The sequence below is a fragment of the Haliotis rubra genome, unplaced genomic scaffold (assembly GCF_003918875.1).
Source record: "Haliotis rubra isolate DU_JTF1 unplaced genomic scaffold, ASM391887v1 Scf937, whole genome shotgun sequence".
NCBI lineage: Eukaryota > Metazoa > Mollusca > Gastropoda > Lepetellida > Haliotidae > Haliotis > Haliotis rubra.
This window is the reverse complement of record NW_025767676.1, coordinates 212,795-224,953: the sequence shown is the minus strand read 5'-3', so window position 1 is coordinate 224,953 and position 12,159 is coordinate 212,795. Positions and strand designations below refer to the sequence as shown.

The 12,159-nt window shown below is 36.2% G+C and overlaps 1 protein-coding gene across 2 annotated transcripts in view; it reads left to right on the top strand.

Moving 5' to 3' along the window:
- LOC124264684 overlaps positions 1-12,159 on the top strand; it is a 66,889-nt gene that overhangs the window by 6,388 nt on the left and 48,342 nt on the right. The gene's annotated exons all lie outside the window — the stretch shown is intronic.

Below are 12,159 nucleotides of genomic sequence, written 5' to 3'. Positions count from 1 at the left end.
GGGGTTGTCAGCGAACATTCAGACGAGACGTGCTCGGGAGGAATACGTATGTACTAACAGACCAAGATTACACGTGAGTGTTGTCTAATTGTTTCATTATTCGTGAAACTGACTAACCTGTGTAATACCTACAAAGCTTGACTTTTGATTGAAATAACGTTAATATAACTGCAACATTTCTTAACACAAAATGCTCACCAAAACTGAAATGTATATATGTGTGTAGATTTACATAGGGAAGTGTGAGTGAGTGAATGTGAGTGTGTGAGTGTGTGTGTGCGCGTACGTGTGCGTGTGTGTGTGTGTGTGTGTCTCCACGTGTATGTGACAGTAATATTTACGACATTTTGGTGGACTACCATTTAAAGCGGCGTTGAAGAGTCACCCGCAATATACTGAACTGACATGTTTGGAAGTATAAGGACATGTGGTTGTTTCTGTCCCAAATCCAAAACTAATATACACTAATCTCAATGGAACATTTGTCGCTGAAGCCCTGCGGGCTTTTCGAAACTGCAAGCATAACCTTTCAACATACTCTCTGCACTAGTTCTAACAGGCTGTCCACACTTCGAAAAAAATATCCATATAAAGAGACAAATATTGCTGGTTACAGCAAATGTTCCACCAAATCACTGTCTCAAAGATTAACCATAATCCTTAAAGCTGTCAAGAACATAAAAGCAAATGTCATTTGAAGTTTACTGTGAAAACAATATGTGAAATGCTGAACTTCTTCATTGATATCACCTGTATACAATTTGGTAAATAAAACATTTCAACAGGAAGTAGACATTTCCATGGATACCAACTGTGCTTCCCGTCTTCGGAATCTGATAATATATGTGCAGTAATCACAAATTCTGCTAGGGTTGGCAAACCCAAGGTAACTCTTGCTTCAGATATATCGACGGTCTAACAATGTTCAATAACCATCAACTGTCAAGCATATCCTGCTGGACTGTGTTGAATTCTCCATCATAAGGGATAAATATTTCAATATCAAAACAGTAACGGACCTTTTTAATAATGTTCATTATCATTGAATCATTGATGTTTTAAAAGAGATAGATTTGTTAAATGAATTTTGATGTATGTTTTGTAATTAAATAAGGTTTTATAATTGTTTTTTTAGATTATCAACTTCGATTGTTAGTGGCTGTATCCTCAAAGGGGGTTAAAGAACAGTAAAATTATTATCCTCCTGAGAGGGTACGTAAGTCCCAAAACTTTCAAGGTCAATTTCGCTCTACCGAACTTTTAATCGTAGCATATTCGTTGTTTTAAATTATGGATGAACTTTCATACAATCGCCAGCGGCTGAACGGAAGGTGTAAATCCAACTAGGGTCCATGCAGGTAGCAAAAGCATTGTAAGTCCCCATGGTCCCTGGTATGGTGATCTACCTTCAGTTGTTGGCGATCTTTAGCCCATTTTTATACTGTATTGTCTTAATTTAAAATCCAAATTTAGAGAGAGGTGCTAGTTTTATTTCTTGATACTGTGATATTCTAGTCGGTTTTACTGTCCTTTGATGACAGGTTTTTATAATTAACATGTATTTATGGTGAATTCTAAACTTGTTTTAGTCACGATATGGCTGAAATATTGCCGATGTGACGTTAAATTTTAACTCACTCACTCACTCACTCAATAATCATCAAACAGTCAATTCCCATTCACCGAGTTACTCACCTCAACCTGAAATACAGGAGGCCAGTGAGATCGCCTCATGTTTTAATATGTAGGCCTATGCATAAAGATTCAGTGACACAAAATCTCTCCACAAGGCTGTGTGACAATAGGGGTGATTTCAACTTTCTATCAATCAGGTTTCCTTTCATGGTGCGCAATATTCTAACATCTCCAGAGTTTGGTTTTCTCGTTCCAAAACTTTTGAGGTACAATCGAGCATGCTCCTTTAACAAGGATTTCAACGAGCGTCATACTGCTTTTGATGAAAGGTTTTTCATTCATCGTTACAACAATGAAGGCTTCAGTAAATTCTTCATCAAATGTTGTAGCCATGTGAAGGAAATTGAAAAACAATTGACGCATCAGTGAAAAAATGGTGTCCTATACCATTCTCCATTTTTACTTGCTGCATGTGTTTAAGACGGACGCCACAAGTAAGCAAGATACGGCCACGAACAAGAGAAAATCGGAGCTTCAGGAATTTGAACTGTTTTGTAAGAGTCAAACCGTTTTTGAAGCCATATGGACTAATTGTTGCAAATGATATATGCAGGGCCCCTATTCTCGAACGCATCCTAGCCCTAGGATCCTAGGGTCTAGGACAGGTGTCCTACCTTATTCTCGAAAGGTATCCTAGCGCTAGGACATCCTAACTTAGGACAAATACTAGGATAGGTTCTGACTTGTCCTAAGTCTATCTTAGCGGAAGTCAACATGATGTGGTTCATGTTTGTTCACAAATTTTGACGTTGTCAAACAAAATAACTCGCCTAAACTACATTTGAATTTACGACAGCACACAGTTTTTATGAGTTAAGAAAAGTTTTTTTAGTTCATGTTATCAATTTATCGGTAATGATTAGACACACCTGTTGCAAAGCACATATTTTTAGATCTTCAAAAGAGATTTGTTCAATTCTTACCTATTCTCGGCCTTTTCCATCACAACATTGCTCTTTTCTGTCACATTGCCGTGAAATGTCAATGTCAAGGCCAACTTGATAGGGGAAGTAACTCCTGTTTATTTCCTAGGTGAATTTTCAGTTTGTGAGATGACGCATAATGAGAGTTCAAGTCATGATTTTCATAAAAAATCCCAAATAGAATGAAAATGTATTTTGCAACATATCTTATTGCCTTTTTGGCAGACTTCCAAACTATGAAGTAAAAATGTTATCTCCTTGTCAAATAAATGAATTTTCAAAAACTTCAAAACTGCTATAAAGTGATGGAAATATCGAATATATTAATATATAACAATATTTTTTCTGGAAGTATGGTAATAGATATTACAAAATCTCATTAAATATACTGGACAAAATAAGTTAGGGATATTGGTATTTTTATGATTGATATTTTATCAGTGTGTCAATGAATAAATAGATCATTATTCATAATTTCAAAATTTACATATATCCCTAACTATTTTTGTCCAGTATATTTTAAATCTATTCAGGTACTAATTCACTCTATTTTTCTGGAAGCAAGACATGTATTTTAATTATAACTATAATTAATTATAATTTCTTCTAGATCTACTAAGTCCACCAAAAGCTGAATTTCACCGCTTTCAAGGGGTTTAAACATATTTTTATTTCGTCAAAGAAACCTGGATAGGCGAAAAAGCCTAGTGGCTTATATAACCGCCGCTCCAGTACATTGTTCCAATAGCTGGATACATAATTGAAATAATTTGACAACAAAAGAAAAATACCGAGACAAAATAACAGATAAATGATTAATAAAAAATATGTTCGATATGGTGTTGGTTATGCCTAGCAACGAAATGAGCAGCCGCAGAAAATCAAGTTATATAAAACTTGCCTTACATTGAATATATACTTAGAGTTGATAATTACTGGAAGCAGTTACTTTTAGAAATGAATTGATGTAATGAGTTCAGAATATCACTATTAGTTGAATTATTCAATGCGCCGTTACCGTATAAAGTAGTTTTCACATCGTATCCTTGAATATAAAAATACATCGCTGTTCTTAAATTTTGATAGTTCCGACATATAAAAAGGTAGTGAATGACGTCTTCGTTATAATGACCACATGGACAATCAGCTGTTTCCGATATATGTCGATTGTATCTGTCAGCGTTCAGATCACTACAGCCGAGCTTGAGGCGACAATGGATGATTTGACAAAATCTAGCCCCAAAATTTAGATCAAAGTAATTGCGAGTCTCTGTTGGGTTGGTGTATCATGCTTTTGAATTGATTCAGGGAAATAGCGTTAACAGCTCCATCGGGCAATGCATTCCACGACATAATCGCGCTCGGGAAAAATGATTGAGAATATCTTTGCGTTTTACAGTTAATAGTTTGAAAGTTTTAATGGAAGTATTATTTCTAAGATTATAGTTGCTTTGTTGAAATACTCTACCTGGTACTAAAAGTTGTTGCTGAGGTGAGGTGAGGTGAATTTGGGTTTAACGTCGTGCTTGAGAATATTTCGCTCATATGACGTCGTGCATGTGTATGTGCGGCTGCTTGTACTAGCCCAGACTTAAGCTGGTTTTATAGTGCTAGCCCACTGAGATACAATGCCGCAGTGAAGCATGAATACCCCACTCAGATATCTTATACTGACTCCGAGCCGACCAGTCCTTGCTGTACCCATTAATGCCGAGCGCCAGGCAGGGACCAACAAGTACCATATTTTAACGTCTTTTGTGTTGCTGAGCCATGTCTATTTTCACATGATTCACTGTGTTATCCTTAAAGGATGACAACTGTGCTGCACTTGCTAGTGGTGTGACGATTCATCGATCCATGGGCCGCGATACAGTGAATCGATACAAAGTTTTACATTGTCGTATGTCCCGATACGATACTTCAAGAGGACCACGATACATCGATGTTTAACTTTGAATATTGCCGAATCGCGATATCTGTCAAGAAAAAAGACTTACTTTTGTTTGATGATTAAAATATATGCTCACTTATTTTCACTTCATAAGTACACGTTTTCTCTGAAATTCATGCGTCAATAACTGTGTCAGACATAGCACTCGCATGTTATTAACACTTAATTATCTCGTTTCCGAATGAACATTGAAAAACACTGGCGGAATTTTACGAAAAACTTTAAAATGGTTTTGTTTTGATCTTAAGGTGTTTTATATTTGGTGTTAGAATTAAAGATTTTAGTATCGTGATACGCATCGTACCCTTATATCTGGATTCGTATCGTATCGCAGCATCAGTGCACAATATTTTGCCAATTCATCGTCGTGACTAAACTATTAGCATTGTGATGTATGGTATCGCAGGTTGTATGCCAATACCAGCACTAATACTTGTTAAACCGGAAGCTACTGCTTATCAGAAAGACAAATAACGCTTGCATCATCAACAATCACAGGTGATTGTCACCAAATAATTGTGACGTTTGGTCATATTTACAAACGTTATGGATAACAACTTCTTTTATTTTGTTCTTTTACTAGTTGTTATCCATAAAATGTGTCAATATTGTACTACCCAACGTCTAATACGCTACTCAAAACAGGTGGTAAGAGTTCCGCCCGTAACCCCCGCTTGAAATGTCAAAATGTGAATTGGTGTTGTAGTGAAAATAAAAATTAAGGGGTAAGGGGTTAGGGTATAAATAAGTGCCCCTTTTTCATAAAACAAATCCCAATCTTCTTTGGCATAGAATGATAAAACACCGGGGGTTACGAGCGGAAGTCATTCCAAAAAGGTTTGGTCATAAATTAAGATTTTGTATTGTCTTCTCTTAACTCATTAAGGCCGAAAGACGCGAGAGACGCATATAATCAGCTCCTCACAGCGAGTGACGTGTTTATGGGGCAGGTAATTGGCAGTTTCTCACAGCGAGAGCCACATATATCCGTCAACAGAAAGCACCTCTTATTCAGCGAGAGACGCACATGTGTGTCTTACTTTTCAAAATCGCACTGTACCTATCATTTCAACCAATTTAGTAGGGCTGAGCAAATATTAGCTTTTCTTACAAGAGATGCTACCTTCAGTGTCAATCAGAAGAAGTATTTAAAGTGTTTTGATAGCAATTGCTAATCACTATCATAGACTTATACAGCGTTTGGCAAATGAACACATGTTGGCGAGAAAGGGGATTATGATGTTTTTACAGAGGTAAGTGTCTGGTACTCTTCATTGGGAATGGATGATAAAATACTTCTTGTGCACATTGATTGAATTAGATGTAATGGTTTCGAGGTTACTGAAGATTATATTTTCTTCAACTTCCTAATAAATAGGAAACAATATACGAAATTTCAAGGACATACAAAGAATTCAAACACAATAGAATAGTTTGAATTTACTTTTTATGTATTATTACGTTGTCATGTTTCATATAATGAAACATAGTGTATAAACACAAGTAATTATACATCCAAGCTCGAATAGATTAGACATAATTTAACTTGAGCAAGCACTAGTTGCCTGGATATGTGCGCTATAGAAATAACGTATAACATAATACCTAATCGAATATAAAGTGATAAGTCGCGCCTTTGCATCGAATATAATACATGTCAGTATTATTACAACAATGAAATCTTTTACTACGTTTGTCACAAAACACAGTTAGTTGGTAATTCAAAAACTTCTTAGACATAGACAGAAGTAATATCATAAGTTATTACATGTAAACCATACAAAGGTATTTCAAGTATTTTTGTTCAAGCTGTTAAAAGTTTCATGTTGATTTGAATTGCCAGTTTTCTATTGAATTTACATGAGCATTGTAATAAAACCATTTCTAATCCGTAATTATCTAATCCGGTGTAATTATCACGTGTATCAATGAACTCAGTCTCTATTGATCCATCGTCAATAAAAGCTGGATAGTATATCAGCTACGGTATCGATACACATGCGTATAATCAATCATTTTACAGTAATGAGATAATTGAAGACCTCTTTCGAACTTGAAATAACAGTCTCCGGTAGAATGCATGTTTTTTACGCCCTTGTTGAAAGGTTTGTCCCGTGACAAGTGTAAAATAAACAGATGCAATGTTATATCTTTGGACAACCTGCTTTATGGAGTCACGCCCCTCTTTGTAATGTTTATGCATGCATGTACATCTGTAATCTTATGAACCTCGTTTACATTCAGTATAAATATAGGCACGCCCATCTTCATAAATATTTGGGGGGATTCAACTGCAAGTTTATACTTTATAATAATTCAGTATCGTGTCACTTTTTGAATTCTATAATACCTGTACTTTAATTTGGATATTCATTCATATCAAGGTGAAGATTATATTTACATGTACAGCAAACCATTATGTTTTATGTACTGGCTGTGTGCGTAAAATGTATATGAAAATAAATACTATCTCTACTCAATGGTTGGATTTCAATCACTTTGTTTTACTTATCGAAAAACACTAAAATGTGTTTTCGATCTCTGAGAGCTATCTACTCCTATTTGTCTTATGTGTATATTTCATACATCGTTACCAGTGTGTATGTTTACAATACACAAACTGTTACATGATAGCTTGAGTTGTTAAAGCCGAAACCCAGCATATCGACTGGTCAACGGTATAGCCAATAATCAATCTCTATCAAGCTGTTGAGTGACCAAACGTGGTCTTCAGAAATTTCGCCCAGGCCCCATCACCTGTCCCTTCCTCGGTGAGAGGTATCTCATGATACGATTGGTCATAGACAAACAAATCATCAGCCACTATATTGAGCGATTGAGATACCGCATGTTCTATTGGGGAAATTTGATGACGCCCTATCACGTGACTCTTTGTTTTATGTCTATACAAGGAATCTGTATTATACAATTTTTATATGTATGTTCGTATGATAACGTATGTCTTTGCATTAAATCTAGATGAAACAAAGTTATGAATGTGCTCCTTGTTAGTCACAGTCTAGCGTAATAGTACTTTCCTTGAAATATTCAGTTTATACTAGAAATGTATCGGCAAAAACGCTAATATCGTAGAAGATTATAAAGCATGTATGTAAATTACAGTTTGTCATTGTCATAGATATTTTGTAAAATTAAACCTCGCACAATGATATAAGAGAAAGAATTTGTTTATGTAAGTCTGATCTCTTACATACAAAGAATACATACATATGTTTATAAAACATAAATGTACAAGCCGCCAAAGGTCTACAAGAGAAACTTGCAATAAAATTACATAAAACGTTGCAATACATGATATGTATTCACACCTGCTTTCTTTTAACTTGTATCGTTACGACACAATTAAACAATCAGAGCTTGTTTGTATGACTAGACAGTTTTCTGTCATCCCTGAAACCTGCCAGGGAAATCATGTGTGAATAGCACTAATTAGCTCGAAACAGCGAGCCGGGCAATCAGCGAGGGGTTCCAGAATTGAGTAGTGAAGTGTCTCTCGGGCTTAATGAGTTAATCACAATCAACGTAAAAACACAACTTTTGCAGATTGCCAATTACCCTTCGGTATGGACTTACCAGAAACAAAGCGTCAAAAATGCAAATTTAACTTACAAAGTTGAAAAATAACGCGATGAAAAAAAAAACGCGCGAAATCGGAGTTCAAACGTTTCACTAATTTCCCCCAGACTTTTCTTGGGAATACGGGTTTCAACAGCTCGGGCTGCGCTCATAGCACGTGCACGCAGTGAAATGAGTTCGCGCAACTTGGAAGTGCGTTTTCTGGTGAATACTCTGTGAAGGCTTTGGTGTGAGCTATTTTCATAATGTTTCGTTGATATCTCACAGGCGCGAGCTTTTGTATGTTATGACAGTAAATAAACTGTTTATATAATTTCATTTCTGTCTATTTCACCACGTTCTTCTTACCAAGTCACTTTCTCCAGTTCGATACTTAAAAGCAATGTCATTATTTAGAGTTAACACAATTTCTAACTGTGATATAGATATGTCAGCTGTCACAGACAAAACTCAATGTCTTGTTTTATTGACACCTGTGTGTCTGCCTGCCTGTCTGCTAACAGAGACCATATAATAGATTATATGGTCTCTGCTGCTATAAACAATATTCAATACACAACTGCGATCACTGACCACATGCAATTTGAACTTAACATATGATAATAAGCCTAAGTGTTTTGCTGTTGTTGTCGATGCAAAGTTAAGTAACCAGGTGAGTTTGCACTAGTTGACTGTTTTTAATGATGCAATTATAATGCAGTCATAGAGGTAATTTGATTGAACACTGCAACCAAATGGATATTTTGTAGGAAAAAAATCCGTGAAACCCAAATAAGTGAAAACAAATAAATGATCACAAAGCTGGTTCAACCGTGACATCCCATTTGCTAATGGCGAAAACTGAGAGTAAGGAATATGAGTACAAACATGATATGGGGTTTTTCTAATTGATGTTCACTGTGCTTTTCAAAACATTTCCCACATGGCTACATTGAGCATGTTACATAAGTGAGTTGTAAACCATTACGAATGCACAGGCCCATGACGTCTCAACATATGTGTTTCTTTGGTAATTGAGTACCATGCTGAGGGATATTGTTTAAAATAATCAGAGTTGTCGGAAGAGCGTTTGTTTATTTGTTCATTTCACTGTCTGTTCGTTTCAATACGCGAATGTACGATTAGGAATCGTGGTATTCAACTGTGGAATAGACAAATATTTGATGTGGTTCACAGTTTGTAAAGAAGTATTTGGTGATTGGAGAATACGCTTTGATAAAACCATGTAAACATAAGCAATGCTCTTAGGCCATAAGCAATTAATGCATGTTCTGTATTAAAACATTTTAACAAAAGGATGACGCTCTCCCTGAGGATATGGGAGGGGTTCAACAACGTAGGTGGACAAATATAGAGTTATCATTAGACATGAATGAGTGAGTTAAAATTTAACGTCATCTCGGCAATATCTCAGACATATAGTGACGATCATTAGACACAAGAGATTCGGGAAAAAAGGCACTATTTATGACATTTAAAACACAAAGAAAATTCATGCTTAATGCATGACTCCACAACTCTATTGTTTACGATGAATGTCTGCATGCTGAAGACGATCAGTCAAACTTCATGAACCTGTCACTCCCTCTTTCTCAGTTTATTAATTATTTCTTCAGGTATTGATCTACATGTGTGTTGACTTTGATTTTGAAACTCCTGTTGGTTGGTTGTATTTTCGCACTCCATCTTCGTGTTCGCCAGGCACTATCGTCTTATTTCGCTACCGCCAATTACAAGCATTTACCGTGGTGCGATAGTTCTCATTTATGAAGCTATGACTCCAACTCAGCCATATAAAGGCCTGGTTAAAGGGATGTTAATTTTGCGTGCCCATTGTAAAGTTGAATGAATACATTAATCCATAAAGCTATGCACAAAGGATGTCAGTGTGATACCAATAAACACTGTCCGTTCACACTACATTCAAATATTAACATTCAAATCTTGTCTATGGCATGCAATATGTTCCAAAGCTTTCTAGGGTAAGTTTTGATTCGATTCAATGTTCATCCGACTAAGGGACATAACGAATTACAATTATGGACTCACCGAATTACAGTAGTTTTAACCCAGTCATTTGTTTGAATGAACTTATATGGTTCATAGCATACGAAACTCTCATAACATCACACAAAAATCTCATTTGCTTTGAAATCATTCGTATGTGGCAGATATAATTGTCAGACGGCTAACTCAGACAATATTTCCCCATATTTCCAGACATACCCAACACGAAAGGTAGGGATTCTGTCACCCTTGTTACGTGCAACAGTAACACAAAATGAGAGAAATTATATTCGTATCAACGTATTGTCGATCAATATTGACTTTTATATATGTAAAGACAAGTTTAATTTCATGGTTTTATATGACACATCCTGATTGCAGGCAGTATTTCTATACAAAAAAATCAAAGGTGCAACAAGCGTTCTGCACTAATAACGCAATTGCATTCGGAATTTAGCTCTATTTGTAGAAGTAAATGTTTCAAAGTGTCCCGATTGGATAGAAATCATCATTGTTATGCTTGGTTCCTCACTTACATGTACACCGTTTACTTACATTCCGGCGACCATGTTATGTTATGAAACATAAGCATATTTATGGCACATGGCCAAAATGATGTTACGAATGATAGAGTTCTAAGCTGTATCTGATCAGCGCATTGTACATGAAACATGTACATATATATGTTACCTCAACAACTGTGTTCCTTAATTTTAATTCCTCAATGTAGATATCTTTCAAACCACCGTTTGAAAGAGTCGGTGAACTAGTGTTACCTATATCTATGTTAACGGGATCATCTGAAACATCATTTTCTGTACATATAGCACCAGAATAGCTGAAATATTAACAAAGGCAAACCTCACTACAGCAAAAAATTCATCAGTAAATAACTGCAAATAACCTATTTGTGACACATGGTTATTGTTGGCTTGTTATAACGTAGCGCGTAACAATTTTCCAGTTACAAGAAAGCCACCTGTGAATACTCGAGTCTGGGTCTAACCGACTGATCACTTCCACATAGCTTTTCATAAACCCAATGTCTTCAGACATTTAGTTTTAACGTATTTAGTGTGTGGCAAGAAACATGAAGTTGAAAATGACACCCAAGAGTTCGGTTTCCTTCACTACTACGCCTACTGCGGTGGACGAGCTGTCTAAGGCGCCAGGCTAGTAATCCAGCGAGCTCGGAGGTGCTGGGGTCGAGCCCAGCTGTGACCGGGGTTAAAAAGCCTTGGAGTCAAGTTTGTGTGCAGACTCTTTCAGACTCTAGTGTACAGTACACAACCCTGTGCACTTAAAAGAACCCACGAATCCGAATGTATGTATGTATGTATGTATGTATGTATGTATGTATGTATGTATGTATGTATGTATGTATGTATGTATGTAGGTAGGTAGGTAGGTAGGTAGGTAGGTAGGTAGGTAGGTAGGTAGGTAGGTAGGTAGGTAGGTATGTATGTATGTAGGTATGTAGGTAGGTAGGTAGGTATGTATGTATGTATGTATGTATGTATGTATGTATGTATGTATGTAGATAGGTAGGTAGGTAGGTAGGTAGGTAGGTATGTATGTCTCGATCACAATATGGATTCAGAATCTTGAAAGCTGGTACTTTCTGGCCAGCCGTGGTATTATTGAGACAAGCTGCAACTGTCTCTTTATCGAATTCATCTTATTGATGCTGTATCTAACTCATTTTCTAGATCGAAAAATATAGAATCAATGTCTTATGCATTGATGACATTCCGCACGTATGTTTCCAATCTATCCAAAAGGTAACTTGTACTTTATTCTTCTAAAATACTTTTGCTTTTTGTAATAATATTATTTGCCTCTAAGTACCATATTAACCTATTATTGACCATTTACCTTTCAAGTGAGTGAGTGAGTGAGTTAAGTTTTACTCCAAACTCAGCAATATTCCAGCTATATGGTGGCCGTCTGTAAATAATCGAGTCTGGACCAGACAATCCAGGGTTC